At 29.5% G+C, this 21561-nt stretch overlaps 1 protein-coding gene across 1 annotated transcript in view; it reads left to right on the forward strand.

Annotated features, from left to right (window-relative positions):
- The window catches only part of LOC111035931 (zwei Ig domain protein zig-8-like), a 406793-nt gene that overhangs the window by 110476 nt on the left and 274756 nt on the right, over positions 1–21561 (forward strand). The window lies entirely within an intron of this gene.

Consider the following 21561-nt stretch of genomic DNA (forward strand, 5'->3'; position numbering starts at 1 on the left):
TTGGATACATTTCATATGTCGTACTGCGTTATAAAATGAAATTTCTCGTCTCAGCAGATTAGTTTTTGAGAATCATATGCCGTATAGAAAATAGAATCGTCCGTAACATCTCGCTATAGTGACAAGTAACAATGAGTAAGTATGTTTGAGAGCAAATTAACGTTAAAGTGGGATGTGAACTTTTTCGCATTGAATACCGTCGTCACTTCGACCCGTAAACGAGAAATTCACTCGTAATTACTGTCATAAACGAGCGCGTTACATCTCGTTATAATATTGTTTATAATCTTGAAAGCCATTCAAATATTTTTCGCTTCGTCGGTGTTGAGTTTTTAACTAAATTACATTTTCTTAAGACGTCAGCCAAGTTTTGAGGATGAGGCAAAAAAGAAAATGTCTGAAAGTAAAGTTTAGGGTTGCCTCTACGTACATTTTGCGTAATATAGGTACTAAAATTATTATTATCGTTTAACCTTCAAACATACCAATGTAATACGGTTTGCTATGTAATAAATATAATATCGATAACTGTTATGTAATATTTCTTATTTGCCTTAATCATTTGATTAGGTATTTAATATATTTCAATAACAGTTAACTGTCTGTACAATATTATTCTATTATCAATAATGTTATTTAGTTTTGTTACTGCTAAACGACAGTGTTGTAGCTAAAATGCCTATCCATGACGCCGTGTCACAAATAAGAATACACATTTTATCATAGTTGCATCAACTGAATAAGATATCGGACCATCCAAAAGTAAGTATTAAAATTTAAAACAAAACAAAGAGGGATATTACTGATGATTTCCATCATAATACATTTTTATACTTTTTTAAATAACAGAAAATTTAAATCATTCCACAAAATAAAATATTACTACTAACTACATACATAATCATCAATTAAAATCATTTTAAGACAGGTTTAAAAAAATAGTAAAGTTGAATTAAGTTAAAGTATATTATATATTATGCTGTCATAACTTTGGCATTTATAATTTTCTTTCATAAAATCTATAGAGTTCAATTCATAATCTTCATTAATTTAAATTGTATGTAAATTGTCTTTATTAAACGATTTGAGTACTTCTACAAATCATAAAGTGTATATCCAAGGAAAAACTCTGAGTGGCAAAGTATTTGGTAATTCTGATGTCATAAAATATTAAATTGATTATATTGCAATTTCAAGAAACTGTACTTTGTCGTTTAATGATAATATGGTTTATGATTATTATTTTATTTTAAGTATACTTAAAGTGAATATTTCGTGTATAAAAGTAGATATAAGCATATATCGTTTCAAGCATAGATAATATAGACACGAATGGCTTCTCTATTGTGTTCAAGAGTGCTTGAGCAGAGTACTCGTTACTGGATAAAATAATAATAATATGTAGTTGAGGTTATTGTAATATAAACCCATTGTTAATGCTATAATATTATCCAAATGTTGATAATTTAAAATTAAAATATTGTTATATAATAACTAAATATACTAAACAAAAAAAAAACTTTGCCAAGAACTGTCATTGTCAAATAAATAAACTGACCATGTTGAAAAATAATACATATATATACAATTTTCAGTAATAAGTATGTTATTACGTCTTATTTGTAACTGTTCGTTAATAATATAAACAAATATACATTTAATTGTAACCTTACTTTTTTATTTTGATTAATGCCACTTAAATTTTATATTTCAACTTGTAAAAAAATGTCACGTCAATGTATTTAATAAACTATTTTATTGATTTGCTAGGTTGGCGTACCTATTTCGTCTCTATGAGAATGATTAGAAACATAACATACTTGCAGTAAACCAATTACCTCCAGTTGAATGAACCATTTCACAATTATTTCACCTTAAATTAAGTACAAAATATTTTAAATGTATTTATATAATAAATATTAATCCCCTCGTCAGTGAAAATTTATCTTTATCATAAGCACTTTACCATTCATTTTTAGATGCAGAAATAATAACTTTACTCATTTGTGATGCTATTAATAATTATATTATAGCGAAATTATAATTGTACCCATAAGTCTACCTATTTTATACGTTGAAATATTTGTATTCATAATTGGTGGTTTATTTTAAATCATTAAAAATGCATACAATAAATAATATAATTTATTATCACGAATTCTTATACTAATGACCTAGTTGTCGATGTATTTTAGATCAATAAAAAAAAAAAAAATAATATAATTTCTTAAAAATAATGAAAATGCACACCAATTTTTTAAACTATAGGCATATGAATACAGAATAAATGAATATTTTGAACTTTTTAATTGGAATAAGTTAGAAACATGATATTTTCAATATTTTACAATGACGTGTGTGATAGTGGCTTGTCGACTGTTTTTGTAACTGTAAAAAATGAAAATGCTTCAATATTCACTTCGAGGGCGGTGTCTTCAGAAAGAAAATAACATCTAGTTAATACTTCTGGAAGTCAAAAGAGTACAACTTTTTTTAGAATAATCTTTATAATTAGAAAATTTAAAAAAAAAAAACAGAAAACAGGAATGCTTCCTAAACAACTGTTACAATACTTTATTCTTTATATCAAAAATGATCGCTGTTTAGATTTAATATTTACATCAAATATTTATAATAGTATTATTTTGATAGAAATATAATTACTTTTATTGTTTTTTTTTTCATTAATAAATATTAACAAATTGTAAAACGTATTTACTATAAGAATAATAATATTCTATGATTGACTTTAAATGAAAAATAAGTAACCGAGTGGTTACACTCATATTTGATTTTATAGTTTGTTAGATTTTGCATGTTTTATTATTATTTTTTTTTTAAATTATTATTAGGATTTACAGTTTAGGTCGTGAAACCATCTAATTTGAAGCCTCTTTAGGGGATTTGGGATTTACAGGTATTAAACCTGGGTGCTGAAATTAGAGGATTAGGCCAGTTGGTAATTGAAATACTAATATTTTGAACGATAGGTAACATTTTTATTTAATTTATGTGAATATTTAGAAGACAGTTTTGATTTGTTGGTATGGGTCTGTATGAAGAGGTCTGATTCAACACCACCTGGAACAGTGGTATCCCTGGAAGGGGTCCTCAGTGATCATGCGTATAGTGATCAATTAGAATATTTGTATTTAATTTAAGTTTCATAACTTAGCCATAATCCATAACTGAATGCAATTAAGTACAGGTAACCCCATTTGAAATTGTTTTAAACGATTAATTTTCCCTTATTTTCAACTAATTCTATAATTAGAAAAAATTAGAAAAAAAAATGCAAAAACTTTTCAGACATTAGTAAAAATGTTAAAAATGTTAAAATCATTAAAAATGTTTTAATTTTTTTCCGATTTCTGTTTATACACATTTTAAACGAGGTTCATTTATGTTTAATTTGTAATAAAAAAAGCTTGATAAACTGTGATATAATACAACAATTATATATATTTGTTTACCTGTATAGTTATATATTGCTTATGCGATAATTTCATAATTTATACAATTTGTTCTAGAATATTAAAAAATAAAAAAATAAAATAAACCACAGTTATTTTTTTGTGATGAAATAAATTTAATTGTTTTTTTTATTTCCCTTAATAATATACACTAAATATATAACAATATTATATGAGTAAAAAAAATATATTGCCCATATATTAAAAAGTGTACTAAACGCACCGATAACTGGATTAACCGAATAACTCACCATTTTGTACGCTTATGCGCTGGTTTGGAATAGTAATGACCACAATAATATTATTATTTATATACAAAAATAGAATTCTATGTAGCCGTGTTACAGATTAGACGTTTATCAGTGTTCATGGGTCGCACGTGTACAACGAAGGGTCGTCGGCATAGACAGTCCTCTCTGGTATTTCGTTACGATGGTTTTCTTTTTATTATTATGACTATTATCCTCTGGCCCTCGCACTCCTGCAAAGGCCCTTCAATTCCGTTTGTGAAGGGATAGAAGCGACCACGTCGTTTGTGAGAAAACGAACATTAAAATTTAAAATCCCTACTAATGGTCTCACATATAATATATATATATATACCATATATACATATAAAAGTACTGCGTACCATTGCCGGGAGAAAAACTAAAACTCCTTTTCGGGCGAGTTGGTCGTGGGCTGTGAGTGGGGTGTGAAAAAAGATGAAAAAACCAACTCTCGTTCGTCCGCGGGGCGATCGAACGTCGGAACAAAGGACGCGTAGACGGTGCAACAGACAAAAGGACACCGAGCGGAAACCGCGACATCGGATGGCGAGAAGACTTTCTCCTGGCAATGATACGTTGCAAAACAACAACAATTTCTGTATATAATAATACTATAATAGGATGCTTCAACCCTGGGTTTTATTCAATAGTTAATTTATTCAAAATCAGATTTAATTTAATTATTTTTTTACAATATTTGTAGGTAAATTCTTGAGGTTTTTTTACTACTAGATGAGTTTTCAGATGAGAACCCGAATTTGATATTGTAAATTATAAAAAGCATATTTTTTTTTTGAAGTTCTTGACATTATAAAACTCTAAGGAGAAGTTGTTGAGTTAAGTTTAATGTTATAATATTAATAATAGGTACATAGTGATGTGTTATGAAATAAATTAGTAATTAAATTATGGGTTTGAAAGGTCCGAGGGCTATGATTATGTGGATATTTAAGGATAATCTGTGAAAGTTTATTGATTATACAAATAGTCAAAGTCAAAGTATAACAAATTCTAGATCTAATCGATATTATATTATCTATTTTTGTATTTTTATAATCTTTTTCAAGGGCTTTTATCGATTTGTTATTAATATAAATATTTTAATGTCTGAGTAACATACTCGTTTACATTTGGGCTGAGGAAAAAATTAACAGTCCAAAATGTAGGTTTAAATTTGATAAACAGAAGGATACTGCCAGTGGACACTAGGACACTAAATGTACAGTGTTCCAGAATACCAACTCAAGAATTCAGGAATTTGTTTTTAAGTATTTATTTTAAAAATTCCAAAAATAAAACTGTGATTGAATTCATTATAAAATAGAAATGAGCTCATCAGCATGCTTCGTGAATCGCCGTGTACAAATATCGTTCTTTAACGTGGGCTGGCGCTCACCATAGAAACGGTATACTTCGGTATAATCATAGTTGGGGGATGGAGATAGAGCATTAATAATTCGTCTCGGTCGGTAACGAGATTCATATACATACAATAATAATATTATTATGCGTTTCGTGTAAATATACATAATATTATGATATATTACCATCTCCGAGAGGTAACTTCAGACAGTGATATTGACTCCAAGCAATCTCTGCCGTATGTCATATATCTATTGTATCGCGAAATTCGGTCGATTGTACCTATACATTGTAAACTTTGTATTCGTACATATTTTAAATTATATATATATAAGTATTATTACCTCAAATTTACTCCCAGTCAGTGGGAGAGCTCAGTGGTAGAGAACCTGCAGTGGCTTGAGCTATGATTTATTTTTTTAAGCTGCAGACTCACAATGAAACAGTTGATGGTTCGACACGTGTGGGCTGCTATGCGTACTCGGGTGGGTTGTTTTTATTGTGTGAATAATCGTGGTCTGCTTTCTATTTTCAGCATAATGCATTGTATGACTCCCACTCTATAACACACACACACACTCGATCGCGAATTACACGTCTCCACGTTTTAGGCGATTGTGGCAGGGGTTGAGATCGCAGTGGGTGGTTAGATTTAATTATTTTAACCACCAATACTCTGTTTCTCACACACTTGTGTGTATATATATATATACTATGGCACCGGTTGTGCAGTGAATCAAAATTATACGTGCATTGTACATTTTATATTATACAGAATGATTGTTTTATTTCAAAAAGTACTATGTTTTTTAAAAATATTTTGTTTTACACATCTCAAGTCGTTACAAAATCACGTATTTTTTATCCTTAAAGTTTTTAAACGTTTTACTTTTTTGAATGACAACATATAGTTTTCATTTAATCTTCGGAAGCAGAATATTTTTCTGATTATTTCGATACATACAAATCACATTTAGGACTAGTAGTTTATGAGTTAATCCTAAGTATTTATAGTTTAGATGAACAGAGTGGAGAGGTAAGTGCTAAATGTTGGTCCACTACTTCGCTCATCTATACTTTAAATGCTCATTACTCGTTATCTACTAGAGTAGATCCTAAATAGTCCTAAATTAGATTTGTATGTATCGAAATAATCAGAAAAATATTGTGTCGTCGTACAAAAAGTAAAAAATCAAAAAAATATAATTTTTTTATTAAAACGTTGTTTTGTTAATTGTAACTAACCCAGTGTTAAAAAAAAAAAATAATAAAAAACCGGTAATTAATCGTGTAACTCATGAGTAAATATACAATATTTAGCAATAAAAAAAAAAATAGTTCAAACAAAAGTTATTTCATTTTGTCAAATATTCCGGCTTACAAACTGCAGGATGCCGTCGTATTCAGTGCAGTTCACCTACCACTGAATGCGGCCTCGACCCACTAATATCCGATCGCTATAATATACGCCGTCGGCAACAAACACGAAATCTCTCCGCTCGCACCGAACGATTGATCGATTTCATATTGTTGCATTATTATCGTAGTCCTTGTGTGTCGTCGTTTCGAGTACGTGAGCCGTGGGGACGTCGTCGTCGTCGAGTCTTCGGACGAAAAGTTTCACGATAAATAATAATATCGGATCGATGGCCGCCGAACGGTCCTCGGGAGGATGTGGCGGAACTTCCGGTGATCGTGTACCAACTCCTAAGTCCGTCTCCAGTCGGAGCCGGTCGCGAAATTTTAGACGACGTCGTTGTTGAATCGAGCTCAACAGTAATAATACATAATACTACGACGCTATATTATAAACGTCTGGCCTGGTTTATCGGGATATTATTAATGAAGGTGTATGCGTACTATGTTTACGTCCGATACGAAGTTTAGAAAGTTCGCTTCATCCTCTAAAACTGATACGAATCGTCAGTGGTCGTAATGCGTAAGCTGTGATTCACAGTAGAGTTTTGTTGTTGTGAAGTAGTGAGTTGAAGTTTTCGGTGACCCTATACGTATGCGTATATCGGTAATAACTGCTTTATTTGTGAGTTGTGTGTTGCGTTCGACGTTATTTTGACGATGTTTTTTTTTTGTTGCGTTTAAGATTCAGACAAAAATAATCGATATATTATGTCGATACGAACTTAAATAAATTATGCGATACAAATATAAAACACACTGTTACACAGTGTTCCCCGCCTTCGCCATGACGTCACGATTTTATCGACGATCGAAAAATCAACGTCAAAACCCGTGAAAAATAATATTATTATATATTATTATTTTCGCACAATGTTTTAAATATTATACCCGTCAAGCTATAAAAATTTCCTGGAAAATTTGCAAGGCTCAGTTACTTTTTTTTTTTTAACGCCATTACATCAAGTGTGTTCTATTTTTTAATCCACTGCGCTGCTTTCCATACATTGTTTTTATGGCAAGTCATAAGTTTTTTGATTTATTAGCCGTACGCACTTCAACTTATGCCAACCAGAGCCAACTTGTTATTCCACAGACGTGTTGTTTACATAGGACTTACTTTCAAAGTCGGTATTCAGCACACTCAAACGAGTTGGTATACACATAGTTTCGATGCTTTTGTTCGCTTAGGTACTCCGCGTATAGTTTATAGAAGATTTACGACACATTTGCTCACTTTTTGCCGCTAACAATAATTAATAACACGCTAGGGCGACGGTCGTTCGACACTCTCAGAGACCCTATATATCGGATACAATGTTACATTAACATATTATACGCATTAGATTCGATATCGACAAACAATAAATAAATATTGTTGTTTTGTTTTTTTTTTTTCGTATATACGTTTGAGTTCCAAAATAAATATATATTTTTTAGTAGACTCTTCGGCCAATAAATGTCATATAAAATAAATATACATAGCAATAATATACATAAGTGCGTTGCGGAAATCCGTTTACCGTACATCATATTATTATGCACTTATATAATAATATTATATAGTTGTTTGTACGAAGAAAAAAATGTTTATTTTTCATTTTAAGAAGTTTCGTAATGGATATTTTATTTTTTATAATTGAAGATGTTTTTTAGAGCAGTGCACAGTCGTCGTTAAAAGACCACCGAGTGAAATCGTCGTATATATAAAAATGAAATTCATGTATAATTCGGCGTTTTTATTATTTTTTATTTAGTTCCTCCGGAACCGGGTGGGCGGCTTTCGCAAAACAAAAAATAAAGTTTTTTTTCATATTATATTTTAAATATGTATATATAAACATAATATATATTCACTACAGCTGTATATCGTTCGATGTTCTCCCCTTCAACGACCTTTGCCCGGGTTATCTCGCCGCAAGTGTTGGAACAATAGTTCGTGCTCGTCAAGACAAAAGCGGTAGGGGCTGTATAGTAGGTTAGTAGAGAGAGAAAAATTAATAATGCGAGTATGTACGACGATTATTACTATAACTTGCTGTGGCATTGACGCTCGACAGTAGTTAAATTGTGGAGACTCTATCCACAACACTATCAATCAACCAGCTAATTACAGATTTTCCGCAGATCATAATTATTACTATCATTATATATCACGACGAATGGTAAGGTTAGGTTGGTGAGCCTTGGGTTATACCATCATTATTATGGTGAACATCCTGTTCCAAGCCATTGTATTCTCAAAAACCCACTTCAAATCGGTGTCACCACTATTAATGGAGAAAAATAGATTTTATTACATTATTGATTTATTTTGTAATATTTCAATAGTACAACTGTAATATTGTATAAGAATTACACATCTTTTACATACACAGGCGTAGATTTTTTATCGATGTTTTCGTTTATACGTGTATACAATATATAGTATGATACTACGTTTAGCATATATTGACACCCTATGCCACTTTACTCACTTTACTATATAGTAAGTACTTATCTCAATTTAATAGGTTTTCCAATGAATAACAGTATTAACCTTTTGAAAAAAATAATATCAATACAGACAAATACATTAATGTCTAGTGCACCGGACTTCTGTTGCATTCGTCACAAATATGATATGAATGTAATAATATTCTAAAAACGATAAAAACCCGATATAAGTCCACGGATGCAGCGTTGAGACGAATCTAATCTACCATTGCTTGGACACAAGCTAAATATCCGTTGCTCGCTTGGCTCAGACTTATAATACGTGTCACTTACAATATTGTACCATGGAAGCCCCCCTCCTCCCCACTAAATGTTGAAATGACGATGGTTTTATAATAATATACAGTTATTGATTTATTATTTATGTTCAGCGATGGCTTTCGAAGCGAAAGACCGTCATGTAGTATTGCAGATACTCGAAAATGGTAAAAACTAAATTATGTATATATAATGTGTCGTTAATGGTGGCAACATAGAATAATGTAAAATTATAGAATTTAAAAATATTTTAATCCACTTGGATGTAACTGAGATGAGTTAGCTACCTAAGTTTATTGTATCAAATCAAACGTTTTCTAGTGATACGTATAATAGTATAATGTGCGAAGTTTAAACAATTTGTGACGCAAACTAGAAACGAGAACGTTATAATATCCGCATGAATGCACGAAGCACATTATAGTCTTAGAAGACGAATTCTAAGAAATTTTCGAGTAGTCCGTTATAAGTTTATGCTTTACAATATACAGCACAAGTTGTGTTCCACCTATACTCATAAAATCATAATTTTAATTACAAAACACATCTCGCGCAATGGCTTACACCATAATATCATAATAAAAACATAATATATTATTATTAGTTGATTAAGGATAGGTAGTGAAGTGCAAAAATCCTTAAAATGTACCGTAATAAAAAAAAAAATTCTCATCGGACTTACTGTAGTAGAAGCCACTTATTCCGAACACTCTTGGGGAAACGAGTCAATTAATCGAGTGTTTGTAATAAGTTACTGTATTAATTGTATTCATTAAACTTGATTTATACTATACAAAAAAAAAATAAATAAATAAATAAATAAATAAATAAAAATAAAAAACTTACATGGATAAAAAGTTTAGGAGGATTATTACATACTATTATTATAATATTATTGTATTTTGTATTTATTACGTTTTATGTAATTTTGAATGTTACACAAAAAATCTATATCTATTTCCGTTTTTTTTTTTGTGTCTTGATAACCATGCTAAGTAATGGACATAATTTCATCGTTCAATGGGGGTCTCTCGACTCTCGCTGACTCCCACATTGTGTCATCTCTGCAACTTCGAAGTGTGAGTGGACACGAATCCAATCTCCGTGACACACATCGTCCAAGAGATTGGCTACCTACGCTTAAACTAGACTACTTCGACCCTATTTTTTCAAACGATCCGACGTGTTGTTTCAATCTCCTATTGATTTTTAACGTATGAATCGGCCGTCCCGAAAAGTTTTGTGTTTAAATAATGCGATTGAATCAACTATCCGTGTTCAAATATTAATCGGCTTCTACTACTGTTTGAACAATGATGATGATGATGATGATGATGATGATGATGATGATAATGGTGTTGTCGTATATTATAATGCTGGGTACGGGGCTGTGTAATAATGCGGTGGTCGAATCTTTGGGGTCAGGATATGATATTATTTAGGACGTCCGCGTGCACGACCGATCGCGTGTCGCGGGCAAATTGACGCGGTTGATAATATTATAATATTATAATAATGATATTATTATTATATTAGTGGGCAATTCGATTTCGGCCGACGATAAGCGCCGTCACGCGCGTTTATATTGGTCGCACTCGTATATTAGATTAGCGAATGCCCTAGAAACCCTCGTGATGTGTTCGTCCGCACTACAACAGTTTTGGATGCCAACTTTTCGATGATAGTGAGAGGTGACTGATCACGAAATGATAACATGAAATACACTCGTTTTTATAAATTAAAGAGCATAGAGTGAAAATACAGAGGATGCGTCTAGTAGTCTAGTCTAATAACGTTGGTCATACAATTTGAATGCATTTTTATTCGATCGAGTACTTTTCGGTCGTTCATCGGGCGAGTTGACAAATAACAATAGCTAGGTAAACAAATATAAATATTTCAATCTTGTTTTTCTCAACTTGTTTTTATCTTAGCGTTACAACTTGACGCTAATAATCCAAGATGTTGAAGCAAATTGTAAGTTTCAACATTGCATTTTTATTAAGATTATTTTTAATCCACATGATTCTCACAGTAAATTGTTGTCATGCGTTTAACTAGAATTTACCTAGAATTTTTTCTCATTGGTCTATCTGTTCTACCCTGTATGATTGTGGAGACGATGGATTAATATTATTGGTTCACATGTCGAATATTTATGGAATACATTACTGTCAGTTGTTACTTGAATCGCTTGCAAAACTTGGATATTCAAGGTACGCTAAGCTCAAACAACTACAACTACAACCATGACTAAAAAAAAAAATTATGCAATTTAGTTAGTTAATAATATTATAACATTACTATCAATGTGGTGGCATTGTGGAAAGCCATTGCTTAAAATAAACTGTTTGAGTGAACAAAAGTACTTCCAAGCGCATATAGACTATAAATAATAAAAATAATATATTATTTTTATTACTACTGTCATGTAATATTACGTCTGGAGGAATCCGGTCGGAAAAATACGTAAAAACTAAAAAAAAACCCAAAACGTCCGTTTTTCCGGTCCGTGTCATTATTATATGGTATAAAATTTGGTAGAATTTTTGTTTTATATGAAGTCCTAGAAAAATAGCCCGGACTCGTTGTTTATTGATGTAATAATAATAATAATAATAATAATAATAATATTGTGCTCTGTGTTTAACGTCCATTTTTACTATGGACTAAAATAGTTCATTTTTATTTCAATTATACATCGTATTTTCTTTTGGTAAATTCAAAGCAGATTGTATTACAGTATTTTCGTTTTAGGTATTATAAAAGCCGTTAGTGATACGTACAAAATAATATTAGTTTAGGTGGAAGAGAATATCATCAGAAGATGATTTCCATCATAATAAAAACTTTTGGTACGTATAGAAGTAGACGGCCAAGTAGACGATAACAGTAATTTATAGCAAGGCTTAAAATAAAAATAAAAATTTTGATTATATATAAACATAATTTTTCTTTATTTTCGATTTAAAGTATAAATTTTACATTTTTAAGATTTTCATTTTAATTTCTAACTACTAGAAACCTGTCATTGTCCGTAAGACTTTGTAACTGGCCTATGAAAACGAAATATTGATTATTTATTACAACCTACATAGTATGAACAACATTATTGGCCTATCGGTTATTGTTGAATTTTAAATGTTATATCTATAATATTGTATAGGTACCTGTATTATAAAAATTATAAAACGGTTATGATTTTTGTATAAAATATTTGATCTAGATATCACTGATGATTTTTATCGATATTTAAAACCGATTTTGAAATCAATTTCTAGCTCTGTTATATAGACAATAATATTACATTTTTTAGTATTTTTTATTTATTATTTTTTAGGTTGTTCTTAACTATTTCTAAAACATCAAGTACAGCGTTACGATGCTAATCTAGCGGTGACCAGGATAGTTTATAATTAAATACAATATAAAATGTTTGTGTACGTATATAATATATTAAAAAGTAAAATTAATTCTTAGACCTGAAAGTAAGAAATACGATTATTTTTTAATTTTATTAGAAATATTTACAATATATTATGTTTATGTGTATTATAATAAGTACGTTATATGGTTATTAAAAATTAAAAATACATTTTGAAGTGACATATTGTTAAAAAAATAGCCATTGATACTTCTCAAAAGAGAAAACAATAAGTATTATCTATACAAAGGGTTAATTAATTTGAAAGTCGGAAACCTTTTTGAAATTGTACAGTCAAAACAAATAATTTAAGCGTTTTTGTAAAATTGTTGTATTGCAAATCACGGAAAAAGGAAGGCCATTAGTCATGTAGAGTATAATGTAATAAAAAACTACTTAAAATATTCGCATTACATCATGAAGTATAAATTTCGCTGACTAACCAATTAATGAACATTATTTATGATGAAAATAACAAACATATAATTATTATTATAGCAATAACATAACTAGTCAATTATCAGTGCTAATTTTTTTTAATTTTGTATTATTATTTTATAATATTATATACATTTTTATACATTATGTCATAATTAATGCCATTTGTGACTTTCTATGGATAACATTTATTTTTAGCCATCGGGTGATATTATATACAAACAGGAAATACTGGAAGCCAGCGGATTTAAACGAAGATAGTTTTATAAAGTTAAGTAATAAGTAGTTTTTTTCTGGATAAGTGAATAAAATATAGAAAATATTGATTTAAAAGACTGTGATTTTTTTTTAAAGTGCATATAATATCCTTACAGTTTTTACCTTAGCTGTGGTTCCAAATTTTCATGACAGTTATTTTTACTTTCAGATTTTTTTTGAATTTATTTCCAGTTTTGGCTATTAACATTAAAAATGTGAATATGTATTCTGTTATTACTATAACATCCTATAATTAATTATATTATGTTTTCATGTCCGTTATATGGTGTTCAATAAACGTTGGACATACTTGCTCTTAAATTAGTTTAACGAGCACATAATGTTAAAAAAAAAAACTTGCCTTGATACATATTATGATATATTTAGTGAACTCCACCTATGTTTAATGGAATGGTCTTTAAATGGAATGATTTATTGTTGCTTTCAAATATTTTGTTAATGGCATAAGGCATTTATAGAATTTACCTGAGGTGTATCAGTAAGAGCACAGTTACACATGAGAGTAATTATTGCTGTTAGTAAAAAACCGAATGTGTATAATTATGAAGAAAGCTAGGATGCTGATTATTTCTGCATTTTTTTCCTTTATAATCCTATAAATTAATGATGCTATATCTTAGCTGAAAATTTGTTTCATGCCACTTTGATTTTGTTTATACTAGTATTCTACTATTTTGCATTCTGAAACATTTTTGAACTATAAATACATTTTTTTGTTTTTTCATTTATTATTTTATGTATTCACTTAATTTGTTCATATAATAATAATTTTTTTGTAGTTTTTGTACAATGAGTTGCATTTTTCTCGAATTTATTAGGTTTATAGGTTTTTGTTAAATTCATACATTTTTTTTATTTCAATTTAACCTTAATTTTATTTTTAATAATTTTTTTTTTTGCACTGTGAATTTAACTTAAAATTAAAATGTTAACTATTGTCTATTCATTTTACAATTCATATTGTTTTTAATTACTCCAACTTCAGTCACTCATTATCACACCCATGTTTCTAATAATAATAATTTTGAAATAATATTTTTTCACTTATTTAAGTAGACTTTTTCTGGGCAATTTTCGAGGTTTTGGGGCATTTTTGTTTGTTATTTAGGTCATCAATAACATCTTATCTCTAGTTGTAAACAAATCGAGCACATTGATTTTTATAATAATAATATGATCTTGTATTGAACATTTTTATTTCTTCATAACATTACACCTAGGTACGTAGTACCTACTAGTGTAATACAATCTGAAAAAATGAGTGTTCATATTATGACATTGTTGGACAAGAGAAAATAATCGTATAAAATTAATGTCGACATTTTTCATTTTAGCATATAAATATTTTCCACCACACTGCGTACGCAACCGTAATACATGGGCATCGAATTTCTGGTGTAATCTGCATATTATTATTATTTTTATGTACACATTCGTGTCGTTTCACGTTCGACGTCTGTGGTTCGTGGACAGGCGTTATATTGGTATTAAATATTTATAAAGAGTATATTATATATTATATCGAGTGTAACAATATCAGCTCTTTTTGAAGTACATAATATCCGGATTTCGATTTGTTTTTTTTTTTAACATGGGAATGTCGGTACAGATGAAAAAATCACTCAAGTCTCACCGAAATTGTCATACATTTTTTATGTGTACGTTATTGATTTGATACAGCATTTTATAAAATATTATCATAATACGTGAACATGAAATCGAACGTTGCTTGCTGACTGTATTGGTTAGTTGTGAATAATGCAATTCGTTATATTTTCCAAACGGAATATATGCCGACTGTGCGCTAACACAGATGAGCACGAAATATAGTGTCCTCCAAACGTGTGCAAAATATCTCAATCGTTTTTTCACCACCACGTAACGATGTAGTTATAGTCAATTTGTTAGTGGGGTAACTTAATTTTTTTTATAAATTTGAGGAAAGACTTGTACATTTTTCATTAGAAAATTGCAATTCGACCAGAACTAAAAATGCATCTACGTTTAGGTGGATGTTTGTCACATGTTTTGTTACCCTCTAACTATGACGAATAATAAATAACATAGAATTATTTTTGTTTAGAATAATTGATTTGACTATATTATTTTTAATATTACAGTAAATTGATCCATCATACAGTTCAAAAGTCGTAATGTTTTAACCCACATAGTAGATTTTTTAGGACTTAATAATGTGCTTCTAACATACTTAAAAATAAAAAATATCGAAAAATAGAATAAAAAGATGAATCCGGAGGAATGATGTTGAACCAACAAGTCAATCACAGCGGAAACTGCATAGGGCGTGGCCATGCGTAAGGACCAATCACAGACGACCAATCTCTGGTATAATCAGTTCCCTGCTGATTAAACAAACGCGGTTGTCACTGAAAGGTGCCTGCGTGGCGGTGTCGACGCAATGGACAAGACCATGTCTTTAAATTCGGGCGCAGATTGAAAATTCAACCAGAACACTCACAGCCCCACAAGAAAGAACACAATGGAGAATTTTACGAAACAAAAGAAAAACATTAAGAACTATAGCCCATTGGCTTCGAATAAGCCACCTGAACACAACTTGTATTCAAACGTTAAATAAAATAAACACAGTATCCACTACAATATACCAATGGTATCTTAAAAAAAAATGTTGTACAATATGGCATCTATATGATATTAAGTAAGTATATTTTTATACAAAAATATAAGATATAAAATATTAAAATTCTAAATTCTGGTTTATATAATTGTGACAACAAGAATCAACCTGCATTTGTAAAAAAAACTTTCTTTCCTTTGTCGTATTTCCAATCCCTGGATTCAGAAGTCTTTGTGTCTCGAACTCGAATATAGGTACGTGATTCGTGGAAGATGTACGTATTTTATTTGATTTTGAATTCACTTCAGCGACGTTTGTTTACATTTCTTATTATTTGTGTCATTCTGCAGCAGTTCTTAGGATAAAGGTTTTCTTTTATAATTTTAAATACTCCATCTATGTTTACTCGAGCTTTCGTTTCATCTATTACGACATCGTTTCGAATAGATATGATGTTATTCAAGACAGATAGTTTAAGTCTATATTTTTGTGTATAATACATCATAAATCTACATTTATAGAAATCAGAATTCATCCTTTCTTTAAAAAAAGGGATCGTTGTAATTTTATCTGAAAAATGAATTCACTCTCTTATGTAATTAGGTCGGATAACCAGTTTCTATTATAACTGTGAGTATAAAAGTCCAGTGTGCCTCGTCATTATGTATTCACTGAAATAGATAAATAGTTTAATTTGAATTCAATGATAAATCATTATACCTATAAAATAAAAAAAGGGATTTTAAACAAAGACGGTCTACCATTTTTGTGACCAAGGTTAAGTTGGTAATTTTTTTTACTCGGTTAATAAGAGTAGAACATTTTGAATTTTGACTTCCAAACAGTACCAACTAGATCCAATTACCTACAAGAGAACCTAAATCAATGCTGATGATCAGTAAATATTTTATAATAGAAAAAGTGTTTCTAGACACACACAAAAAAAAATGAAAAACAGCTGAATAGTTAATATTTACAATTTGGCTTATGAGTTCATACTGAAAATTTCGAATTTCAACTTTCAAGTGATATTATTATACCTATTATTAAATGATTTTACGTTAACTTTGGTTCGTGACTATATCAGTACTATTTCACCACACCAGATGACAAAAATGTAATGATACCTATATCATAAATAAAATAATATTTATTTTCACATTCCTAAAATGTTGCTATGTGTTAAACAGTGTCCATGTGTCTTGGTTGATGGATGACGATGGATGATGATCGTAGATTATTGACAGTATCTAATGCTGCCACTATGCCAATAGTTCTCCTCTCCTCTCTCTTTAAGAAGTAGGGCCTATATTACATATTTTTAATATTTTCATAGATAACTAGAAGTCGTTTTACAGTCTTTCCATAAATCTTTTACTTCTGGTGCATTTGTGTGTCTCGTAACTTCTAAATCAAAATATAAAAGTGACGAGTTTATTTTAAAAGAATTTTATTATATTATATACGTATTAACGATAGTGTATTATAGTATATAATTATAGATTCCATATAATATTTTATTGAAAAAAACCTTTACAATCTTAAAATTATTCCTTCGAATGAAATATAAAATTCAATATTTTTTTCAAACTAGTATTGTTGTAAGATAGTTATTATATTAATTCTAGTATATAAATATTTAAATTGACCATACACCTATCCAACTATTCGATGCGTGTTCTGCTTACCAATTTCGTGACAGAGTATTCTATTTGTATTTATTTATACTTGCAATTAAAAAGTCACTTATTAATTTAAATAAAAATCTATTCACGATATTATTTGTACATAATATAAAGACGTACATTGGCAAATATTTTATTATGCTTATAGGTTGATGCATGTTTAAATTTTTATGTATAAGTTACAAAAATTATAAAAACAAACAGCACAATCAGCAGCAGTTTATCGGAAAATTATTGCTTTATAAATATTCTTAAGAAAACGTTTTTGCTGGTATATACATGATTTAGCTTAGTCATTAGAGTATTTTCATTTTTTTAAAAGCGGTTACGTAGATGTCACTCTGCTGGACATTAGGTGCTTAGAAGATCACTTTAATGGAAGGTATTAAATTTGAATTCAATGGTAAGATATATTGTATACGAAAAACGATTCTGAGAGGAGACAGTATGTCAATCTAGGATATTTTATAATTTTATTATTTATTATTAATACGGAAGACGGTAAATTGAATTAATATTATTCTTAAATCATCAGTGATGCTGGAAAAACTGTAAATAAACTTATTTTGAATTGGTCTGTTTTTTAACCGAATTACAACAAAATGACAAAAATCGTTAGGTTAACATAAAATGTTTGTAAAAATGTACTGTATTTAAACATTTTTTAGATTTTTTTGTTACCGGAAAAACTGTTGAAATTTGTTTAGATAAAGATTAAAAATTTTAATTTTACAAATTTTAACTACAAAATCATTTTTTAATTTGATAAATGTTGTCAAAAAAAATCGTACCTATGTATTTTTAATATTTTTCAACTGCTATTATAACAATATATAAAGAGTCTTGTAGAACAAGTCAAAATATTTTGAAAATTTTTTATCAAGTTTATGAATTGATTAAATAAACATAGTGTTCATTGACAATGTACTATTTTTCATCAATGACTTTAATCAATGGATTTTTTAAACTCGATAATAATCTGCAGGCTTCCGTACCAGGTTTTGATTGTATAATCATTATCCATTAAACATTGATTCAGTTATGGCAAGACTTTTAGCAGTATAATACATAGGAATTGTTATCAACATTTATCATGAACCATATTTTAGACAAATAAAAAGTTACCAGTGACAGTAGTATGATGGATTGTACTTAATTTTTTCTTAGCCTTCTACGGATAAAGTTCTTTTAGCCTCGGGCAGCCGACAATCCAATCTCCGACCTCACAGACTTAATTTTTCGTTCGTTATATTTTCGGGTTGCCTCTTCCAAACTATATGATATATAATTTACTATATATATATGTATATTGTATATACACATTGCTTACAGAACACACACCCTGGTTCATTCTTTTCCTTATTATATTTATAAAATGCCTCTTTTGAGCGTTACATTTTCGCAACACTTTTACATATACTTCATAATACTTACAAATTAACGAATTAAGCCTTTGCGCGCATTGAAATTCAAACACGGTAGCCTGCAGCAACGAATCGTCGAGCTCCTCGTGAAAGAAAAAAAACTTTTATTTTAACTCGATATCTCATTTTGCGTATTACTAACGTACCCTATCCGTTTTATGCCTCTACGACAAAACGCTGTGCGTTATGTTTTTTTTTCTTTTCCATCCCATGTAACTCGATTTACGATTTTTAAACTCTGAGTCAGTACGTGAAATCGCTTACTAAAATTATATTGGGTTCGACGAGACTGGAGTGCGAATTCATTGCGAGATTTTCGACGCACGTTTACGATACGCATAATATTACCATAGGGTTAAAGTACATATTTACAAGCGCACATATTATCATACATTATTCTGTACCAGATATTATAATGTAGCATTTGGGAAATAAAAATCCTATTGAAATATTTTGGAACCATTTGAAAATAATAAACTACAATATCTTGTATGTATTACCTATATTATAGGCATATTGTTATTATGTCTAAATAATATTCGTCAATACATATATATGTAAGACCCCAAGTATTGAATAAATAAATGATTTTATTTTAAAAAGAATAATTTAAATAATTGTATACATTTAACATTTATTTTCAATCACAATGCACTGTTATAAGCATAATACATTTTTTTTTTAAGAGTTTTTTTTTTAAATTATCAATAGTATATAAAATATTTATTTCATGATAATATCCAGGTAGAATAGAAATTACGAATGAAAACATTTACAATTTTCCAAAAATGTTATTTAAATACAATAATAAGACATGTGTGATTCGGCTATTTCGCTGAATAATTTTTACAACATTTAACAACGTTTTTAAAAAATATATATAATAACAATTTAAAATTCATTGTAATATGTAAAAATTAAAAACAGCATTTGACATTCTGACATTGTATACCATTTAAAATCTTAATTAAAAAAAAATAATAACCTTTAGATGTTGCTTGCATCTGATACAATTTCCAACCAGGATTTGTTATATATATTATAACTATTAACCACTATATAAACCACGAAACAATAAGACTTATGTGCGCTTAATAATTATGAATAATACATTTACGATTATGCACTTTTTTAATTTATTAACGAGAAAAAATGGAAAAATGTGCAATTATAAATATTAATATCTACGAGCGCGTGTCTGTGTACAATATTACAATAATAATATTATAATGTATACAACAATATAGGTAAGTATATTTGTTTTTACCGCAATGTTTGTTAAAACATATAAAACGAGTTGGCCTGGTACCGATAAAATTTATAACATGTTTCAGAACACTACAGTTTTGTGGAAATATAATAGTAATAATAATACGTAAATGGAGTGTGGACTTAACGAAATTCACAGTGTTGTGAAAATGTACACCGTTCAGGCCATAATTTCAATTACTTTTATTATATTAAAAGTTATTCCCACATAGCGTATAATAATATGAACTAAAGGCAGAGAAAATAGAGCTGTTGTACAACGCGTTTTTCTTCTAATCGGTCGAAAACTAAATTCAAAATTGTTTGGTTAAAATAAAAAGTTTTTACAATATTTTATTTATTGTTTTTAGATTTTGATAGTTAAAGGGATGTACTTAACTGAAGTCGTCATAATAGGTACAGTGTTTTATTTTTAAATCTCTCTGTAATCTGTTGAAAAATAATTTTTCGGTTAAAATAAGTATTTCAATAAAGCATCAAATATTAAACGCTCGATCTTACGATTTTTAAAATACGCTTGTCACTGCAGTTTGTCCTGACGCTTATCCGAATTTTCAAGGAAATCGAAAAATTCCTGTCTGAATAGTATTATCTGGATTTCATATCCGGTCTTTTGTGCTGTGTTCAAAATTTTTTTTGAACACTCTTCGTTCCCGGAAAAGTGTTTGCTATACAAAACAAAATCCAATTGCGAGCATCGTCTTGATCGGAATCTAAAAACATTGCGATTGGCCCTAATCATTGTGTATGAAGAAACAAAAAGTAAATCGAACGAAATACGCCAATCATATTTGACTATTATAATCGATATTTTGAGAGCTACGGTCGGAACTTCTCTTTCACACACACACGCACTTACATTTATACCTAGCTTTCCGGCACGGTCGGGGAAAATTCTTAAGCTCTGCACACGCGCACGCCGCGCATACACGAGCTTTCGGAAACTTGGTCTATACATAATAGTTTATTATATCAGACCGTCGGCCGCCTATGTTTGTTCAACTATTAATCAAGCTCAAATGTTGATTGAACGTTTCGATCGCGTTTACACAGCGTTTCATGCCACGCCATTAATACAATATGTCAGTGTGTGTATATTATATTACGGCTATGTCTGTGCGCCGAATGTGAATAATTTATTCGTTTTGTTTGCTATTTGTGCAGTTTAC

This window comes from Myzus persicae, unplaced genomic scaffold, assembly GCF_001856785.1.
Source record: "Myzus persicae strain clone G006 unplaced genomic scaffold, MPER_G0061.0, whole genome shotgun sequence".
NCBI classification, from domain to species: domain Eukaryota; kingdom Metazoa; phylum Arthropoda; class Insecta; order Hemiptera; family Aphididae; genus Myzus; species Myzus persicae.